Source organism: Narcine bancroftii, chromosome 11, assembly GCF_036971445.1.
Source record: "Narcine bancroftii isolate sNarBan1 chromosome 11, sNarBan1.hap1, whole genome shotgun sequence".
NCBI lineage: Eukaryota > Metazoa > Chordata > Chondrichthyes > Torpediniformes > Narcinidae > Narcine > Narcine bancroftii.
The window spans coordinates 23,048,709-23,062,956 of NC_091479.1; positions in this window are offsets into that span (position 1 = coordinate 23,048,709).

Below are 14,248 nucleotides of genomic sequence, written 5' to 3' on the forward strand. Positions count from 1 at the left end.
TTTGCTCTATAAACTACACAACTTGACCTTGCTGAGTTTCTCCAGCAACGTGTTTTTACGCCAGTCTGTTGCACAGCAGAGTTGGTCAAAAGCTTGGCAAGTCCTATTCCTTCTAGAAGGCCACTGGCATCCTTGTGTCAAAGAAGAACATGGTGTTCGGTCTAACTGACCATCGGCCGGTGGCTCTGACGTTCACCATCAGGAAGTGATCAGTGGTAGCTCACGGCTCATGTTAACTCCACCCCCTCTGCAGGACTTCTTCCCCGGCTGCTCACCCTCCCCTTTCAGAACGTCCCACACCTGCTCGGACACATCCTTGACCCTGGGACACCAGGATCACAACATATCTTCCTGCAGCCATGGAAACACCTCGCTAATTCCTCGGCGAACGTTGCCGAGAGAGTCGCAAACCATGGGCCCAACTTGACCATGTTATTCCACCCGCGCTCATTCCACCACCTCCTGCGATTGGCCCACATCCCTTCAAAGCCGTCCTAGCCACAGATCCTCTGTTGACCTTTCCGGATGCCCAGCAGGGCAGCTGCAATTCTGACATTTATTGGGTGTTGCCTAAAAGGGGTGATGGAGAGGAGAGGGGTGATGGAGAGGAGAGGGGAGGGATGATGGAGAGAGGAGGGGTTATGGAGACGGAAGGGGTTATGGAGAGGGGAGGAGTGATTTAGAGGGGAGGGGTGTTGGAGAGGGGATGGTTGATGGAGAGTGGAGGGGTGATGGATAGAGGAGGGATGATGGATAGAGGAGGGATGATGGAGAGAGGAGAGGTTATTTAGAGGGGAGAGGAGATGGAGAGGGGAGGGGTGATGGAGAGGGAGGGGTGATGGAAAGGGGAGGGATGACGAAGAAGGGATGGTTGATGGAGAGGGGAGGCCCAATTGAGGAGACTTTCCATTCAGCCCAGGATCTTTGACCCACTACCATCAGGATGGAGGTACAGGAGCATCAAAATCAAAGGAGTCGTTGGGAGAAGCGGAGAGAGCAGCAGTCGAGCAACACATGCACCTCACACCTTCTCCCTCACCACGGTCCGGAGCCCCAAACAGTGAAGCCACACTTCACCTGCATATCCACTGATTTACCGCATCCAGTGCTCCCTTTGTGGCCTTCTCTACATCGGAGAGACCAGCCGGAGACTGGGAGATCACTCGCTGACCATCTTCGCTCCTCCTGCCACAACAGTGATCTCCCAGTAGCCAACCGTTTCAATTCTCAGTAATGATCTCAGACTCGCATGGCCTTTTGTACTGTCCCACCAAGACCGCCCACAGATTGGAGGAACAAAACCTTATTTTTCATCTGAGCCTCCTCCAGCCAGATGGCATTAACATCGACCTCTGCTTTCTGCTAAACTTGGTCGCCTTTTCTTTCCCCTCCCCCTTTCCTGTTCTCCCCCTCCACCCACCCAACCATCCCTCTTCCCCCGATCGCTGCAGTCCCCTCCCTCCCTTCTCCACCTATCATCTCCTGCCTCCCCCACCCCCCACCCCCATCCTTTTGTTTGGACACCTTCCATACCGTGATGAAGGGCTCAAGCCCAAATCAGGACGACCAGTCTGGGAAACAGCTTCTTCCCGCAGGCTGTGAGGTTGCTGAACGGTATCCTGTTACCAAGTAAATCATCCAAAGCATTTATAGATACATTTGTATTCAATTATTTAGTGCAGATATGTGAGATGTAGAAGTCTGCAGGACACGAGTGACCCAGGTTTGAATCCGGTGCTGTCGGTAGGGGGTTTGTACGTATTCCCAGAGTCCGCATGGGCTTCCTCCGAGTGTTCCAGTTTCTTCTTACCTTTCAAAACGTACGGGGGGTAGTGGGTTAATTAGGGTACTTGGGCAGCAGGGGCTCATGGAGCAGAGGGACTTGTTATGTCTAAATTAAAATTTTACAGAGTTGTTAACTCAGAGAATGCCATCATGGGCATCAGACTTCACTCCCTCAAGGACATCATCTAATAGGCCATGTCTCCAGAAAGCAAACTCTATCCTCAAAGACCCCACCACCCAGGCCATGCCCTCATCACGCTGCTACCATCGGGGAAAAGGGACAGGAGCCTGAAGACAAACACCCAGTGGCCCAAGGACGGCGTATTCCCCACCGCCATCGGATTCCTGAACGGATAAGTAACCACTACCACTCTTTCACTTCTTTTCCACTAATTTGTTATTTTAAACGTAATTTTTTTGCATTTCTTGCATTGTGCCGTTGCCGCAAATTAAAACGTATTTCATGAGGAGGGAGGACAAGTGGGATGTGAGGGTGAAAGGCAAAGTGAGAGGGCAAGGAAGTCGTGAGGGAGATTGGAAGAGGGGGGAGGGGGTGCTGGTGAGAGGAGGAGGGGGTGCTGGAGATGGGAAGGGTTGATGGACACGGGGGGGTTAATGGAGAGGGGGAGGGGGTGATGGAGAGGGGAGGGGTGATGGAGAGGGAGGGGTGATGGAGAGGGGAGGGATGATGAAGAAGGGATGGTTGATGGAGAGGGGAGGGGTGATGGAGAGGGCAGGGATGTTGTAGAGGGGAGGGGGTGATGGAGAGGAGAGGGGTGATGGAGAGGAGAGGGGTAATGGAGAGGAGAGGGGAGGGATGATGGAGAGAGGAGGGGTTATGGAGACGGAAGGGGTTATGGAGAGGGGAGGAGTGATTGAGAGGGGAGGGGTGTTGGAGAGGGGATGGTTGATGGAGAGTGGAGGGGTGATGGAGAGTGGAGCGGGTGATGGAGAGGGGAGGGGTGATGCAGAGGAGATGGGTGCTGGAGAGGGGAGAGTTGATGGAGACGGGAGGGGTGTTGGAGAGGGGAGGTGTGATGGAGAGTGGAGGGATGATGGAGAGAGGAGGTATGATGGAGTGTGGAGGGGTGATGGAGAGAGGAGGATGATGGATAGGGAAGAGGTGATGGAGAGGGTAGGGGTAATGGAGAGAGGAGGGGTGATGGAGAGAGGGGGTGATGGAGAGAGGAGGGGTGATGGAGAGGGAGGGGTGATGGAGAGGGGAGGGGTGATGGAGAGGGGAGTGGTGATGGGAGAGAGGAGGAGTTATGGAGAGGGGAGGGGAGATGGAGAGAGGAGATGGGTGCTGGAGAGGGAAGGGGGTGATGGAGAGGGGAGGGATGTTGCATAAATGATAGGAAGAGGTGACTGAGTGTATCCAAATTTGGTGATGACTCTAAATTGTGTATCGGATACGGAGAGATCTGCAGTGCTCTGCATCATGTTTGGGATGTCGACACTTTTTTTTCCCTTTATTTGCTCCCGTGCTCCACAGTTTTTAAACTTATAATCAAACAATTCACATGCATCCCAGATTTTATTCAAGGTTATTTGTGTACATTCTGGTTTGACCATGTAGAAATTATAGCACTTTTTATAAATAGCTCCCCTCATTTCAGATGCAAGATTCTAACCATTAGTTCACCACAGAAACAATGTCCAAAATACAGTTTGCCAAAAGTATTTAAGAGGACTGATGAATTCTGAGAAAAATGGTCTTGTGGACAGATGAGACCAAGATTAACCTGTGTCAGAGCAAAGTGCGAGATATGAAGGAACTGCCCAAGATCCAAAGCAGAATCACCCTTGCCATGGTTTGCATCTTGCAGAGTCGCCTCTGTATTTCTGGTCATGAAATCTTCTGCAGACCATAGTCTTCAGCCCCTTTCACACTTGTGCCCCACTAAATTGGACATTCGGTGTTCTGGGATAGGAATGGGGGTTTGGCTTTTCACCCTTGACCACTCCTGACTGGGGCAGTGAACTTACACACTTGCAAGGGTTAGGACCTTCTACCAGTGACGTCCTGACACATCGCCCTGATCAATGTATTATGATCTTAGATTTGAACAAATTTAATCGTGCCTAATTATAACATAATTAAACTTTATGTACAGCACAGAATGAGCCCTTCAGCCCCTGGTGCTGTTGGGCTGAAGTATTTAAACTTTTTTTAAGGGACCGTGGGAAAGTGAAAGTTGGTAGCACTAGAGCGCACAATTTATAAATACCATGGGGAAAACAAAAGATGGCGGACCTGCCCTCCCAGAATGTATGGAACGGAGCATTCATGGAGGGGTTTCTCTGCCACAAGGCATTCTGGAAAGTCAAATCCTCATTTGCTTTTTCCCCCACGGTCTTTATAAGTTATGCGCTATAGCGCTACCAACTTTCCCGCGCTGTTTAAAAATTGTCCGCTATTGCTATTTATTGCTGTTTATTTCTTCTCTCTCTTCTCCTGCGGCTTTCCCACTGCAAAATTTATTAATTTTCTTAATTTTAATCTTTTCTTACTGCACTCACGTAAAAACTTGGGTCATTTCAATCCCACAACACAATTACCTGATTCACACTTGCCTGATCTCAACACCGGCATCTGCACAACCCAGGGATTGTACCAGGGGTCAAGGCCGTCAATCCTCAGCATGAGATGACAGTGGCGTTGAGCTGATTTTGCTTTCACACTTGGCATTTTAAAGGCTGATTGGCCGTTAATTCCTGGGATCACTTGAAAGTGCATTATCTGCAATTGACATATTCACACCTGCCTCCTGAAGAGTGTTTCTGATCTGTCGCATATGCTTTGGGGATTTTTCTTCGTTAGGGTGTGAATTCTTCAGTTATCATTAGTGGGGGAGCAGGGTCTTCCTTGGAATACCAGTCCCTTTGTGATTACTCAGCTCACCAATACACTCTTTCTTCATAATGACGCCCCAAATTGTTGATTTTGGGAATCCTAAGGTTTGGGCGATGGTTCGGACAGTTTTATTCTTGTTTTTCAGCCTCATAATGGCCGAGTAGATTTTCATTGGGCACAAATTTGGTCCTCATGTTGAAAAATGGCAACTACAGACTCCAAAGGTGATCAATAGCTTAGAAGCAAGCCTAGATCTCTTCTACCTGCACCAAGGATGCAGTTAAACATACCTGAGAACACACAAACACCTGTGAAGCCAAATATCCCAAATATTATGGTGCCCTGAAATGGGAGACTATGCATAAAAAGGGCTGTAATTTCTACAGTCAAATCAAAACATGTATAAATAACCCTGAATAAAATCTGGAATGTGCACTTCAATTACATGTGAATTGTATGATTACAAATTTAAAACTGAGGAGCACAGGGGAAAAAGTGTGTTTGTCCCAAACACTATGAAGGACACTGTAAATAGGTTAAGTGAGTGAGCAAGGGTCTGGCAGATGGAGAACAATGTTGGTAAATGTGAGGTTAACCAGTTTGGAAGGGAAAATGGAAGATGAGATTATTATTTAACTGGTAAGTGATTGCAGTACGTTGCCGTGCAGAAGGACCTGGGAGGGCTTGTGCATGAATGGTTGGTTTGCAGGGGCAGCAGGTTATCAAGAAGGTAAATGGAATGTTGGCCTTCATCGCTGGAAGGATTGAATTTAGGAGCAGGGAGGTTCTGTTGCAACTGTACAAGGTCCTGGTGAGGCTGCATCTGGAAATCTGCATCCAGTTCTGGTCTCCTGATCTGAGGAAGGATGGAATGGCCTTGGAGGTGGTGCAGAGGGGGTTCCCCAGGTTGATTCCACAGATGAGGGGGTTGGTCTATGGGGAGAGATTGAGTCGACAGGGGCTGTATTTTCTGGAATTTAGAAGAATGAGAGGGGGATCTTATAGAAACATATAAAATTATGAAAGGAATAGATAAGATAGAGGTAGATAAGTTGTTTCCATTGGTGGGGGAGACTAGAACTAGGGGACATAGCCTCAAGATCAAGGGTAGTAGATTTAGGTTGGAGATGAGGGGGGTACAGTTGGCGTAGCGGTTAGTGCCATGCTGCTATAGGGCCAGCAATCAGGAATCCCGCACTGTCTGTAAGGAGTTTGTACATTCACCCTGTGTCTGCATGGGTTTTCCGCGGGGGCTCTGGTTTCCTCCCACCATTCAAAACGTACCGGTGGGGGTGGTGGCGGAGGTGGTGGAGGTCAATGGGATGTAAATTGGGCCATACAGTTTCGTGGGCCAAAATGACTTGTTATCCTGCTAAATGGCTAAATTTAAATTTAAAATTTAAAAAAACAAGAGGAACTAATTTTCCCAGGGGGGGGGGGGGGTGAATCTGTGGAATTTACTGCCCATTGAAACAGTGGAGGTGACCTCAGTAAATAGATTTCAGACAAGGATTTTTACACAGTGATGGAGAGGGTGAAGGAAGAGTGATGGAAGCGGAGAGGAGGTGATGCGGGGGAAGGGGGGAGAGGTGAGAGGGGGGTGACAGGAGGAGGAGGGATGGAAGGAAGGGGTGAGGGCAAAGTGGGGTGAGCGAGATATAAGGCAGACGCACTGGATGATGGGGAAGGGGACAATGAACCATATATAACCATATAACCATCACAGAACAGGCCAGTTCGGCACTACTAGTCTTTTTTTTTTTTAATTTTTTATTTTTCACACCATAAACCCACATTGACCATGATACATACATTTTCCTTTTAAAAATATATACAGTGTCATTTTCTCCCCCTCCCTCCTCCCATCCCACCCTCCCTACCTCCCCCCCCATCCATTTAAAGTACAAAATCTAAGATACATTAAACCAGTCAAACAATGTTGTCATTCAATAAAAGTAAACAAGAAATTCCACTGAGTCAATTCTTTTCATTTCCTTCTGCTTTCATTAATTTAGGTAGTGAATGTCCCTGGTAGGTTTTTCTCTTTTGTGTTTCATGTAAGGCTCCCATATTTGTTCAAATATTTCAATATTATTTCTTAAACGATATGTTATTTTTTCTAATGGAATACATTTATTCATTTCTATATACCATTGTTGTATTTTCAAATTATCTTCCAATTTCCAGGTTGACATAATACATGTGTCAAATACTGTTGGGTCCCATTTATTTAACTTTTGAGGTTAATGTATAGCCTGTGTATCCAGTTATATTGTATTTATTGTATTTCTCATCATTCCAGAACATAACTTCTCCCATGTTTCCTTCTTTATCTTTATGTTTAAATCTTGTTCCCATTTTTGTTTAGTTTTACCATTTGTTTCTTCCTTCTCCTTTTCTTGCAGTTTAATATACATGTCACGTCTCCAGAATGGAGGACCATCGCCTTCCCAAGATCGTATTATATGGCGAGCTCTCCACTGGCCACCGTGACAGAGGTGCACCAAAGAAAAGGTACAAGGACTGCCTAAAGAAATCTCTGGTGCCTGCCACATTGACCACCGCCAGTGGGCTGATAACGCCTCAAACCGTGCATCTTGGCGCCTCACAGTTTGGCGGGCAGCAGCCTCCTTTGAAGAAGACCGCAGAGCCCACCTCACTGACAAAAGGCAAAGGAGGAAAAACCCAACACCCAACCCCAACCAACCAATTTTCCCTTGCAACCGCTGCAATCGTGTCTGCCTGTCCCGCATCGGACTGGTCAGCCACAAACGAGCCTGCAGCTGACGTGGACTTTTTTACCCCCTCCATAAATCTTCATCCGCGAAGCCAAGCCAAAGAATATACATATTTGTTATAAATTTTTTGATTATCATTGTATCTGTAATCACATATTCAAAGTTACTTCCCTCTGGTAACCTCAGACTGCTTCCTAATTTGTCCTTCAAGTAGGATCTCAATTGGTAATATGCCAGCACTGTATCTTGAGTTATATTGTATTTATCTTTCATTTGTTCAAAGGATAAGAATCTATTTCCTGAAAAACAATTTTCTATTCTTTTGATCCCTTTTTTTCTCCCATTCTCTAAAGGAAAGGTTATCTATTGTAAAAGGGAATAACTGATTTTGCGTCAATATTAGTTTTGGTAATTGGTAATTTGTTTTATTCCTTTCTACATGAATCTTTTTCCAAATATTGAGTAGATGATGTAATACTGGAGAACTCCTACATTGTACCAATTTTTCATCCCATTTATATAATATGTGTTCAGGTATCTTTTCCCCTATTTTATCTAATTCTAATCTAGTCCAATCTGGCTTTTCCCTTGTTTGATAAAAATCTGATAGGTATCTTAATTGTGCGGCTCTATAATAATTTTTAAAGTTTGGCAGTTGTAAGCCTCCTTGTTTATACCATTCTGTTAATTTATCTAGTGCTATCCTCGGTTTCCCCCCTTTCCATAAAAATTTCCTTATTATTTTCTTTAACGCATTTCAGAATTTCTCTGTCAAGTGTATTGGCAAATGCCTGAAATAGGTATAATATCCTTGGGAAAATGTTCATTTTAATACAGTTTATCCTTCCTATTAGTGTTAATTGTAAATCTTTCCAATGCTCTAAATCGTCCTGTAATTTTTTCATTAGTGGATAATAATTGAGTTTATATAGTTGGCCGAGATTTTTATTTATTTGTATACCTAGGTATCTTATTGCTTGCATTTGCCATCTGAATGGTGATTCCTTCTTAAATTTTGAGAAATCCGCATTATTCATTGGCATTGCTTCACATGTATTTACGTTAATCTTGTAACCCGACACTTCTCCATATTCCTTCAATTTCTTATATAATTCTTTTATTGATCGTTCTGGTTCTGTTAAGTATACTATAACATCATCCGCAAATAAACTGATTTTATATTCCTTGTCTTTCATTTTTATCCGTTTTATATTATTTTCTGTTCTTATCAATTCTGCTAGTGGTTCTATAGCTAACACGAAACAATAAGGGTGATAGTGGGCATCCCTGCCGTGTTGACCTGCTTAAGTTAAATTGCTTTGATATATATCCATTTACTGTGACTTTCGCCAATGGCCCCTTATATAATGCTTTAATCCAATTAATATACTTCTCTGGTACTCGAGATGGCAGAGGTCGACAGCATCGAGTCCACGCTGCTGAAGATCCAGCTGCGCTGGATGGGTCACGTCTCCAGAATGGAGGACCATCGCCTTCCCAAGATCGTATTATATGGCGAGCTCTCCACTGGCCACCGTGACAGAGGTGCACCAAAGAAAAGGTACAAGGACTGCCTAAAGAAATCTCTTGGTGCCTGCCACATTGACCACCGCCAGTGGGCTGATAACGCCTCAAACCGTGCATCTTGGCGCCTCACAGTTTGGCGGGCAGCAGCCTCCTTTGAAGAAGACCGCAGAGCCCACCTCACTGACAAAAGGCAAAGGAGGAAAAACCCAACACCCAACCCCAACCAACCAATTTTCCCTTGCAACCGCTGCAATCGTGTCTGCCTGTCCCGCATCGGACTGGTCAGCCACAAACGAGCCTGCAGCTGACGTGGACTTTTTACCCCCTCCATAAATCTTCGTCCGCGAAGCCAAGCCAAAGATACTTCTCTGGTAAACTGAATTTTTGCAATACTTTGAATAAATAATTCCATTCTACTCTGTCAAAGGCCTTCTCTGCGTCTAAAGCAACTGCTACTGTTGGCGCTTTACTCCCTTCTACTGCATGAATTAAGTTAATAAATTTACAAATATTGTCTGTTGTGCGTCTTTTTTTAATAAATCCAGTTTGGTCTAGATTTACCATTTTCGGTACATACTCTGCTAATCTGTTTTGCTAATAGTTTAGCTATTATCTTATCATCTGTGTTAAGTAATGATATTGGTCTATATGACGCTGGTGCGAGTGGATCTTTCCCTTGCTTTAGTATTACTGTAATTATTGCTGTTTTATATGAATCTGGTAAGCTTTGCGTTTTATCAATCTGGTTGATTACTTCCAGGAGAGGAGGAATTAATAAATCTTTAAATGTTTTATAGAATTCTATTGGGAATCCATCCTCTCCTGGTGTTTTATTATTTGGTAATTTTTTTTATTATCTCTTGTATTTCTACTATTTCAAATGGTTCTGTTAATTTATTTTGTTCCTCTATTTGTAATTTTGGTAGTTAAATTTTAGTTAAAAATTCATCTATTTTCCCTTCTTTCCCTTCATTTTCAGTTTGGTATAATTGTTCATAGAATTCTCTAAAGTTTTCCTTGATCTCTATTGGATTATATGTGATTTGTTTGTCTTTTTTCCTTGATGCCAATACCACTTTCTTAGCTTGCTCTGTCTTAAGCTGCCATGCTAGAATTTTGTGCGTTTTTTCCCCTAATTCATATATTTCTGTTTTGTCTTCATTATGTTCTTCTCCACCTTATATGTTTGTAGTGTTTCATATTTTATTTTTTTTCTGCAATTCTCTTCTTTTAGTTGTATCTTCCTTCATTGCTAATTCTTTTTCTATATTTACTATTTCTCTTTCCAACTGCTCTGTTTCCTGATTGTAGTCCTTCTTCATCTTGGTTACATAACTTATTATTTGCCCTCTAATGAATGCTTTCATTGCATCCCATAGTATAAACTTATCTTCCACTGATTCCGTATTTATTTCAAAATACATTTTAATTTGTCTTTCAATTAATTCTCTAAAATCCTGCCTTTTAAGTAGCATGGAGTTTAATCTCCATCTATTCATTCTTGGAGGGATGTCCTCTAACTTTACTGTCAATATTAAGGGTGAATGGTCTGATAATATTCTAGCTTTATATTCTGTTTTTCTTACTCTGTCTTGCATACGAGCTGATAACAGAAATAGGTTCTATCCTTGAGTATGTTTTATGTCTAGCCGAATAATATGAATATTCCTTTTCCTTTGGGTGTTGTTCCTCCATATATCCAAAAGTTGCATTTCTTCCATCGATTTAATTATAAATTTGGTTACTTTGTTCTTTCTGTTAATTTTTTCCCCAGTTTTGTCCATATTTGAATCCAAATTCAGGTTGAAATCCCCTCCTATTAATATGTTCCCTTGCGTATCTGCTACCTTCAAAAAGATATCTTGCATAAACTTTTGATCTTCTTTGTTAGGTGAATATACATTGAGTAAATTCCAAAACTCTGAATATATCTGACATTTTATCATTACATATCTCCCTGCTGGATCTATTATTTCCTCTTCTATTTTAATTGGCACATTTTTACTAATTAATATAACTACTCCTCTTGCTTTTGAATTATACGACGCTGCTGTTACGTGTCCAACCCAATCTCTCTTTAATTTCTTGTGCTCCAATTCAGTTAAATGTGTTTCTTGCACAAATGCTGTATCAATTTTTTCTTTTTTTCAGTAAATTTAGCAGTTTCTTCCTTTAATTGGTTATGTATTCATTAATATTTAAAGTCATATAGTTCAGCGTAGCCATTTCATACTTTGTTTATCTTCCCTTTCCGTTCTTTTCTTTCCATCATCACCTTTCCTTCTTATCCATTTCTGCTTTCTTGTTTTGAACACTTTATAAGACAACATTTCTGAAACATCAAACATTTTCCTTATTCTCCTATTTAAAACTTCTTTAACTCCATTCTCCCCTCCCCCTCCTGAGTTGCCCTTTATCCCTTGTCGGGCAACCACATCTCCCCTCTCCATTTGGATTTGCGAATTCACTCGCAAATGTCAACTGATTTTGTAGTGACCGTAACTCCTCCCCACCCAGCCCCCCCCAGAAAAGATTTCAATTTTCATATGTAACAAAGGTCACTCTTTTAATTCCCTCCTTATTCCCTCTATTCCCTTTCCCTCCCTTATTAATTCTTGTCTATACTCTATATATTTTCCTCTAAATACGGATACATTCATGTATACACACTATACACACACACACATACCCCTTTACACACATACATATAGTTTGTAGTTATTTTTACTCTCATTACATGTCTTCATCTCTCTGCTTGTTTTGTAGTTGTTCTGCAAATTTCCTTGCTTCCTCTGGATCCGAGAATAGTCTGTTTTGTTGCCCTGGAATAACTATTTTAAGTACCGCTGGGTACTTTAACATAAATTTATATCCTTTTTTCCATAAGATCGTTTTTGCTGTATTGAACTCCTTCCCCTTCTTCAGGAGTTCAAAACTTATGTCTGGATAGAAAACAATTTTTTGACCTTCATATTCCAGTGGCTTTTTGTTTTCTCTTACTTTCTTTATTGCTCTCTCCAATATATTTTCTCTTGTTGTATATCTTAAGAATTTTACTAAAATGGATCTTGGTTTTTGCTGCGGTTGTGGTTTCGGGGCTAAAGTTCTATGTGCCCTCTCTATTTCCATTTCTTCCTGTAATTCTGGTCTTCCTCAGACCCTGGGGATCCAATATTTTATAAATTTTCTCATATTCTTGCCTTCTTCATCTTCCTTAAGGCCCACTATCTTTATATTATTTCTTCTATTATAGTTTTCTATTATATCTATCTTCTGAGCTAACAGCTCATGTGCCTCTTTAACTTTTTTATTAGATTCTTCTAATTTGTCTTTTAATTCCTCTACTTCCATTTCTACAATTATTTCTTGTTCTTCCATATTTTCCACTCTTTTTCCTATCTCTGACATGGCCGTTTCCATTTTATTCATTTTTTCTTCTGCATTCTTAATTCTTCTTTTTATCTCATCAAATTCTTGTAATTGCCATTCTTTCACTGATTCCATATATTCTTTAAAAAAAGATACATCCATTGTCTTGCCTTTCTCTTCTTCTTCCACTTCTTTCTGTTCTTCTGTCTCTCTCAGCTGTGGAGATCGACTCCGCAGCTGGTCCCCCCTCCCGTCAGTGTTTTTTTTTCATGCGCATCGCGCATGCGTGACTCCTCGCGCTTGCGCGGTTGCGCACTTTTACTCGTCTCTGTGAGCCATTTTTGTAGTCCCAAGCCCAGGACCTCCACTGACCTGTGGGAGCGGGCTTCTCTCTCCGCGACGAGCCTCTTCAGACAGGTAAGGCCTTCACCTTCTTCTTCCGACATTCTTTCTTCCTCTTTTCTTCCCGTTGTTTTCGACTTTTCTCTCTTCGCTGCCATTTTCTTCTCAGCTTTATTTTTACTTTATTATAAATTTTAATCTTGTACCTTTGTGCTTTTTGTGTTTTTTTAAAACTTTTCGGGAGAGGGCTGGAATTCCCTGACCGGCCACTACTCCATCACGTGACTCCCCCTACTAGTCCATGCCGTAGCAAATCCCCACCCTCCTAGTCCCACTGACCAGCACCCGGTCCATACCCCTCTAGTCCCCTCCTATCCATGTAACGATCCAGTCTTTCCTTAAATGTAACCAATGATCCCGCCTCGACCACGTCTGCCGGAAGCTCATTCCACATCCCCACCACCCTCTGCGTAAAGAAATTTCCCCTCATGTTCCCCTTATAATTTTCCCCCTTCAATCTTAAACCATGTCCTCTAGTTTGAATCTCCCCCTTTCTTTTTTGAAAAAGCCTATCCACATTTACTCTGTTTGTCCCTTTTAAAATCTTAAACACCTCTATCAAGTCCCCCCTCAATCTTCTACGCTCCAGAGAAAAAAAAGCCCCAGTCTGCACAACCTTTCCCTGTAACTCAAACCTTGAAATCCTGTCAACATTCTCGTGAACCTTCTCTGCATTCTCTCTATTTTGTTTATATCTTTCCTATAATTTGGTGACCATAACTGTACACAGTACTCCAAATTTGGCCTCACCAATGCCTTGTACAATTTCATCATAACCTCCCTACTCTTGAAATCAATACTCCGATTTATGAAGGCCAGCATTCCAAATGCCTCTTCACCACACCATCTACCTGAGTATCAGCCTTGAGGGTACTATTTACCATCACTCCTAAATCCCTTTGTTGCTCTGCACATCTCAATAGCCTACCATTCAATGCATATGACCTATTTAAATTTGCCTTTCCAAAATGTAGCATCTCACATTTATCTGTATTAAATTCCATCAGCCATTTCTCAGCCCACACCTTCAGCGTTCCTAAATCACCTTTTAATCTACGGTAATCTTCCTCACTGTCCACAACACCACCAATCTTTGTGTCATCCGCAAACTTGCTTATCCAATTCTCGACCCCTACATCCAGATCGTTAATATATATACCAAATAATAGTGGACCCAGGACCGAACCCTAAGGAACTCCACTAGTCACCGGCCTCCAATTGGACAAACAATTGTCTACCACTACTCTCTGACACCTTCCATCCAACCACTGCTGAATCCATTTCACTACCTCCTTATTTATACCTAATGCCTCCACCTTTTTTCCTAACCTCCTGTGGGGAACTTTGTCAAAAGCTTTACTAAAGTCCAAATACACAACATCCACAGCTTTCCCTTCATCAACCTTTTTTGTAACCCCCTTGAAGAACTCAATCAGGTTTGTCAAGCATGATCTACCCCTGACAAAACCATGCTGATTACTCCCTATTAATCCCTGTGCCTCCAAAAATTTGTAAATAGCATCCCTCAGAACACTTTCCATCAACTTGCCCACCACAGACGTCAGACTTA